Source organism: Humulus lupulus, chromosome X (genome assembly GCF_963169125.1).
Source record: "Humulus lupulus chromosome X, drHumLupu1.1, whole genome shotgun sequence".
NCBI classification, from domain to species: domain Eukaryota; kingdom Viridiplantae; phylum Streptophyta; class Magnoliopsida; order Rosales; family Cannabaceae; genus Humulus; species Humulus lupulus.
The window spans coordinates 75,347,943-75,354,975 of record NC_084802.1 but is presented as its reverse complement, the minus strand read 5'-3'; the positions used below and the strand labels follow the sequence as shown (position 1 = coordinate 75,354,975).

The 7,033-nt window shown below is 31.4% G+C and overlaps 1 long non-coding RNA gene across 2 annotated transcripts; it reads right to left on the bottom strand.

The window, feature by feature from the left end:
• Positions 1-2,456: 2,456 nt before the first annotated feature.
• LOC133803968 (uncharacterized) lies at positions 2,457-4,327 on the bottom strand. Of its 2 annotated transcripts, XR_009878232.1 has the most exons (4): positions 4,292-4,327; positions 4,042-4,158; positions 3,864-3,968; positions 2,457-2,596 (listed from the first exon to the last, which is right to left on the bottom strand). It is a non-coding gene; the product is annotated as an uncharacterized LOC133803968 (long non-coding RNA). The 2 variants fall into 2 exon arrangements; XR_009878231.1 differs by lacking the exon at positions 2,457-2,596 and having other exon boundaries at positions 3,558-3,968.
• Positions 4,328-7,033: the final 2,706 nt, after the last annotated feature.

Sequence of the window (7,033 nt, the reverse complement as noted above, 5' to 3'; positions counted from 1 at the left end):
ATAGGATCACTATGCCTCGATCATCGCTTGATTCCGACCCCAAAAACCCAAGTTTCCTTCGAAATTGCAACGAACGGTCAAAAGGATAACGGGTGCCAGTGAAAAGGTGTTTGAACATAGTTTTCATATGACAGGTTACTTCAAGCTTAAGTAGTCTCAAGTAAATCCTAATGCTCGGGGTCCCAAAAATGCCCCTGGGGACAAAATAGTCAAAACTCCCAGAATTTCCTCTTGATCTCACTAACTCCCAATATATCCTCAAATAATCATTCTCATTATCCAATATCCTAATAATTGACCCCGTTATGAAAAAACCGCTAACTTGCATCCTAAGATCGTCTCATGCCGAATAGCTTGAACATATCCATATAATAATGGGATCTCATCCATAAGTTACAAACATGCACCAAAATATACAAATATGCCCTTAACGGGCCAAATTACCAAAATGCTCTTATAATGAAATGTGGACCCACATGCATGCATTTAACATCATATTATAATATAATTCACATAAACATGCATATAATAATTTAATGGCATAATAAATCAATTATGGCCATCCCGACCTACTAATCCAATCATTAAACCACATTAGGGATTTTGGGGCATTACACTAAACTTAAGTACATAACTATTAAGATTAAAGTGGATTGAAAATCTAATCTTTTTAGAAAAATTCCTATTTTTCTACTAAGTATAAAAGTCATCAATTTTAGTTCAAAATTGCTAACTTTAGAAAATTATATTTTTAAAAACCTTAATTCTAAAAATTCCCAAACTTTTCAGAATCAATCTTGGCTATACCAAGAAGTCCCTTGCCCATTTTTACTTAGTGAAAACTATTTCAAAAATGCCATTTTGAATCTATCCATGAAATTGCTTAATATTTTTCTTAAACTTTGAGAGATCATAAAATTCATTTGGTTCATTATTTAGGTCTGAAACTTCTAAGATCCATATTAGGGTATATGATAAATTTTCATACGAAAAATTAGGTCAAAAGGATAATTTTTACTTAGTGAAAAGCATTCACAAATATGGCTGTCCAGAGAGCCTATTTGGAAAATCCTGAATTTTTACTCTACTTTGAAAAAAATATATCTAACCAATATCACAAGAGTGTTCAGTCTAAAAATCAGCCAAAAATACATTAATTTACTTATGGAACTCGTTGTCCAAAGTCGGTTGTTTGTACAGTTTCTAAAAAACTTTTTTCCATATTGTACAACAACTTTTAAAAAATCATAACTTAGTCAATTCAAAACCTTTTTGAATATTTTTCTACACACTATCAATATTTACTCTTCCTATGCTACACATTGGAACTAATAAAATCCAGAAACAAGTATGTATAGGTTTTGCTTGACCCTTTGAAAGTCAAGACTTTAACATTTTGCACATAAAATCATGAAATCCTAGAGGAATATTGGGTTCTTCTTCTAACCATTCAACAAAACTTACATGCATGCATGATCAGCCATCAAATATACTTAGTTACAGTACCAATAATGAATTTAAACTGACAAAATTACACAAGCAAGGCAGTTACACATTATTCAACCAAAAGAACATAAATGCGACCATATACCTCTTGTAGACTCTAAGATGTTTTGGCTTTAGTTCTAGTTCCTCAAACACTTGTTCAAGCTTTCCCACCTTCATATTTACACTCCCGAAAACTCAATAGTCAGATTTACACAAACTAACAAGTTGAAAACTGAAAGAACCAAAACTAACAAACTAACAAAATAATACTTTACAAGATTACCTCTCTAGTTTCTTCTTCTACACTACAAGAAAAAATGCTTTTAATAACACCGAAAATGTGTTATCAAAACATACGATAACACTTTCTGATGTGTTAAGACCGACTATGTTATCGTAGTTCAGGGTACTTTACATAACACTTTATCAGTGTTATACAGATGTGTTATTGTACTGTCAACGATAACACACTTTCTGTGTTATTTTAATATATAGATAAGTGTTTAATTATGTTATTTATAGTCGATTATATAACGCATTTCAATACTTATAAATTTGTGTTATACTACACTTTAGTATAACACTTTTTTTGTGTTATACTACACTTTAGTATAACACATTATTTGTGTTATATAATAAAGTATGCATAACAAAATTCTTTACTTATAAAAAGTGTTATTGTAATAGATATTATAACACATTTTTTATATTATTTTAATATTTAGATAAGTTTAAATTCTCATTATATATTCATTTATATAACACTAATTTATTCTATTATATTTTTATTTTTTATTTATATAATTAAAATTAGCTTTCTAATATACACTAGCATCATCAAATAAAATTGATTTTCAAATAACAAAAAATAAAAACATTCAACATTATATTAACAATCCACAAATTAGTTTAAAATATTCAACATTGTCATCAACAACAAAATGTTCTTTAAGTATTCAAATATTCTTAAATATTCAACATATTGAAAAGTTACTATAACAAGAAACTTGGAGAGTATTGTCTACTATAACATCCTCCAACTCTCACTCTTGCTTTGGCTCGTTCTCTCCATTTCCCATTCCAACTGTTTCATATAGCTTCACAGCTTCTGCATAGGAAATAAGCAGCCACAAAAGTCCTTTTTAAAAAATACTTCAAGAAACTATGCTACAAAAAAAAAAAAGTTATGCAAAATAATACAACTTCACATATATTCCTAGTGAAAAACCCACCAATTATTCTGATGGCTGAACTCCAAAGCTCTGGTAGTGATTCAACAGCCCTAGATAGAGTATCTTGTAATTTACAATCTGAAGTGAAGTTTTCAGGCAAGCCATCTGGCAGAGCAGATTCTACCGTGTCCAAAATAACTTTGCACGATTGAGCAGCTTATGCAAGAAGTACAGGAAGAAAGATTGGGAGTTTGTGTGGATCATAAAAGTTTGCTATTTTAGTAATCTTAAACTTTTTAGATATCTAAGAAATGAAAATCAACAAGTAATAATCCAATCATCTTTTCTATCATTTTACTAAATACAATAAAAATATCAGGAAAAGAAAAAATACTTTGACTAGTACTAGACAGCAGCAACAATAATGTGAAACATAATTCCAAAGCTATGAACTAAGAATGAAATTACAGTTAGGTAAAGGAAATACCTTCATATCGTCCAAGGCCTTGCTATATTTGATGACTGTCATAAACACAGTTTTAGAAAGACCACAGTACATTCCATGATGTTAGTAGCTAATGGAATTCCTCTAGACTGTTGTAAGAGTGAACTTTAGAATTGAGTGCTCTATATGTCAAAAACTCTTAAAAGATTACACTATGTATATAAATAGATTCAACAAGGGGAAAGAAGGAGTAATTTAGCAGCATTGGACAGGGCTTAAATTTATATATAGGATATGTAGAATGTGGTTTCACAAATTCTCAATCTCATGCTTCTTTGGCCTAACCACATCATATATCTGAAACATTTGTTGCTTTAGGCCTTTTCCAAAATATGAAAGGCAATATTTGAACAACTATTAGTAAGCTGGAAAAACAAGTTAACAAGCAAAAATGTGTTAAACTAAAAACAGTCACTATTCCCAGGCCAATCATAACAAAACACTCAACATGCTATCAAAATTTAATGATCCAACTGTATCTTCAAAACCATTGATGTAACATACCTAACTTAGATCCTTAGAAAGATAAACATCAATTTGTTGTTTCTTTTTAGCTAGTTGAATCTCAACATATGGCTGGCATTTTGTTTTTGGAGGGGTTTCATAATATTTAGATCCAGAAGGAAAAAAAATATACTAGTTCCAATCAGTTGATCATGTTTCAACTAGTGAAAAACTGATGTTATACTATGACTAACCTGCCCTGCTCCCTCAGCAACACAGACCACTGCTGATCCTTTTGTCTCAATGAGGTATTTCAGATGCCGCAAAACACCATGAGAACCATGTAAATGGAAAGGTACCTTAAATGTATAAAACCAGTATCAGTACAGAATCTAAAAAAAAAACTAACCAATTAGTAAGTCGCACAAATACCTCTGGTATCAAGCATATATCAATTTTTCCACTAGCCAGGGATGCATGCATAGCAATAAATCCACTGCTACGACCCATCAACTTTACAATTCATATACCATGGTATGCACTATGTGCCTGTAATAAGGATTGAGAAGTTAACAAAGACTGTTTTTCCTACTGAATTCTTTAACAATGATATTATAATGCATGAAACTTAAGTAATCAAAATGAAATCGAACAAATCACAAAATATAATGAAAATTTGTACCTCGATGTAAGCTGAATTAATGGCTCGTTGTGCATATGAGTTAATGCAGAATTAAAAGAAGTCAAAGAATTAGAAGAGAGGAGGAAGACACTTGATGCTCTGGCAAAAACAACAATTAGTTACTCCTATTGCCACTGCTAATAAACTTATGTGTGAGATATGAATAAGAGAGAAGGCATAGCTCCATACCTAGGGAATCTGTAGAGTGCCAGAGGTGTTGTTGCCGGAAGTCTTAACTTTAAAGTGAATAACAAGATTATTGCAGTAGATTGTTGCTGCAGAGTTTTATATGTTTTTTTTCTTTCTGATTCTTTGATCCTAGAAAGTTAAAGATCCTCAACTCAGTTGATTAGTAAGAATGACCATAACCAATTAACCAACCAAATCAGAATGCATATGAGACAAAAAAGCACAGAAGAAAATCTTACTATCAATTAATATCAGCTTTACCATTCTTAGTAATAGAATAGGAAACGGACCTATCATGTTTTGACCCAATAAAGCTCCATGACTTAATCGATTTTTAATGAACACATCTTCTCACCAATTTTCAAATAAACAATAATCCTATTAATTCAAGCAAAAACTTGCAGTCAAAGCCTACAAGTAAACACAGAAAAAAAGACCTTACCTTCAGCACATAGTGAGCAATTTCCTTCACTGTCTTATAGTCACCTTTAGACATATAACTTGCAGTCAAAGCCTACAAGTAAACAACTCATAAATCAACAGAGACAAGCAGACGCGGACTATGCAGAGAGAAATTTCAACAGATTTAAACTTAAAGTATCCCTCTATTATTGACCAGTATGAGCTAAAAAAAAACAATAATAATAAGCAGAACTTTGCCAAAACTAGTGGTCCAAAACTTGGGCAACTTTAGTAGGATCAAAACATTATAGCAAGCAATATAAGTCAAAGAAAGAGATAATACCTGTGCAGAAACAACCAACCATACTTGTATGCATATCTGATGAGCAGCCATTGCAACCGGGCCTTGACAAGCAGCCATTGATGTCCCCAAAGTCATGGTTGTTAGAACAGCAAGAGTTCTTCCAAGAAGAAAACCACCTATAACATCCCAAAATATATGAAAGAATCAAATAAAAATATAACACCTTAGTTATAACAAGCAAAGACAAAGGTCAGCATGTCTAAAACAGAGAAACAAGTAATATTTTTGCTAAAGAAAAGTAAACTAAAAAACAGAACATACTATATATCAACTGACTGGTTATGCTTCAGTCAAATTGTAAGACAAGAAAGCATCTTCATACAAAAGAGGGAAGTTCAATAACATAAGGATTATTTTTATTTTTTAATATTTTAAGAAAAAAATGAAAAACAAAACCAAATTTACCAGATTTTATGTATCCTCCAAAAAGCAAGCAAAATTATCCCCGCCGTTACAAGAATGACATTACTGATGATATTCCCATGATATTTAGAAACAAGCCAGATCCCAAAGACAAGGCTAAAGCCTCAAAAGTACCAATCATAACAGCTAGCAGTAAAGCTGTGGACACGGATGGTATTTTCCAATTGCCCTCTAAGCACACACCATTCTTCTGTTAGGCTACAATGAAGAAATCTAAAACTTTCTAGAATTTTCCAAGTCATTAACTAGTTTCTACTATTCTCTAAATAATTCTATAATAATCTATATCATGTCTAATTAATTCTAGGTTTCTCCTAGAACACTCTAGAATACTTTTAACAGAAGAACATCATAATAAGTGAAGCACGTTTGCATATGAGAACATCCAAACAATTTTAGAAAGGGGACCAAAAACACATTCGAAGCTTTAGTTTATTTCTTGCAATTAAGGAAAGAAATTTAAACAGCCAAAAAAAGAAAGAAAAAAAGAAAATCCAGGAAAGAATAAAGAAAATGATTAAAAGGGGTGTGAATTTTTTGTAAAACGATACAATAAAAAAAAATCAGATTGTCTCTCAATAAAACTGTTATCTTTCTCTCTAGTTCTTTGTCATTTCTGTCAATGTCTATTTCTCTCTCTAAATTATCCTCTTCTATTGCTCATTCTTTTTTCTTTCTTGGTTCTGCATTAGTAAAGAGGTTTAATTCCAATGTCAAATTCAATTAAAATGTTCAAAAAAACTGATCTATGGTTTATTACTTGATATTTTATATAGGAAATTCTAGAATGTGCTCATAGAATCAAGCATACAAAACAGAGAGCTTGTGCTAGTAACAGGAAAATAAAACCCAGCCAATTTATACAGAAAGAAAGCACTTTAAAAAAAAATCGACATGTCCTCCATAAGAAATCAAAAAACATTTTACAAGTCCTCTAAAGCAAACCACAGAGACATACCTACTAGCACGAACATAGATGATATACATTTTAAAATAAATCATAAACAAAATCAAAATTTGGGGTGTGGGCAACACAGGGAAGGTCACTCTTCTAAAGTAACATATCAACGAAAAAAACCAAAACTTACCTTAATGATAATGCGGTAAGCTCTGATACATTCCACTAGAGTAAGAACATTGCCAATGTACTCTAATAGTGAGAAATATATAGAAGAAATGGCTTACCTCACCAAGGTGTTGCAAAATACCATAAAGTCCACCAAATATTGTATAGAATACCATATCTGTGTGTCCATGAAATATACCTGTAAAGTAGAAATAAAATAATGTGTCAAGCATTTATGCTAGACCAGGTTGATCTATAAACTAAGCTTCTAACTTCTTCCCTAATTCTTTGTTCAAGA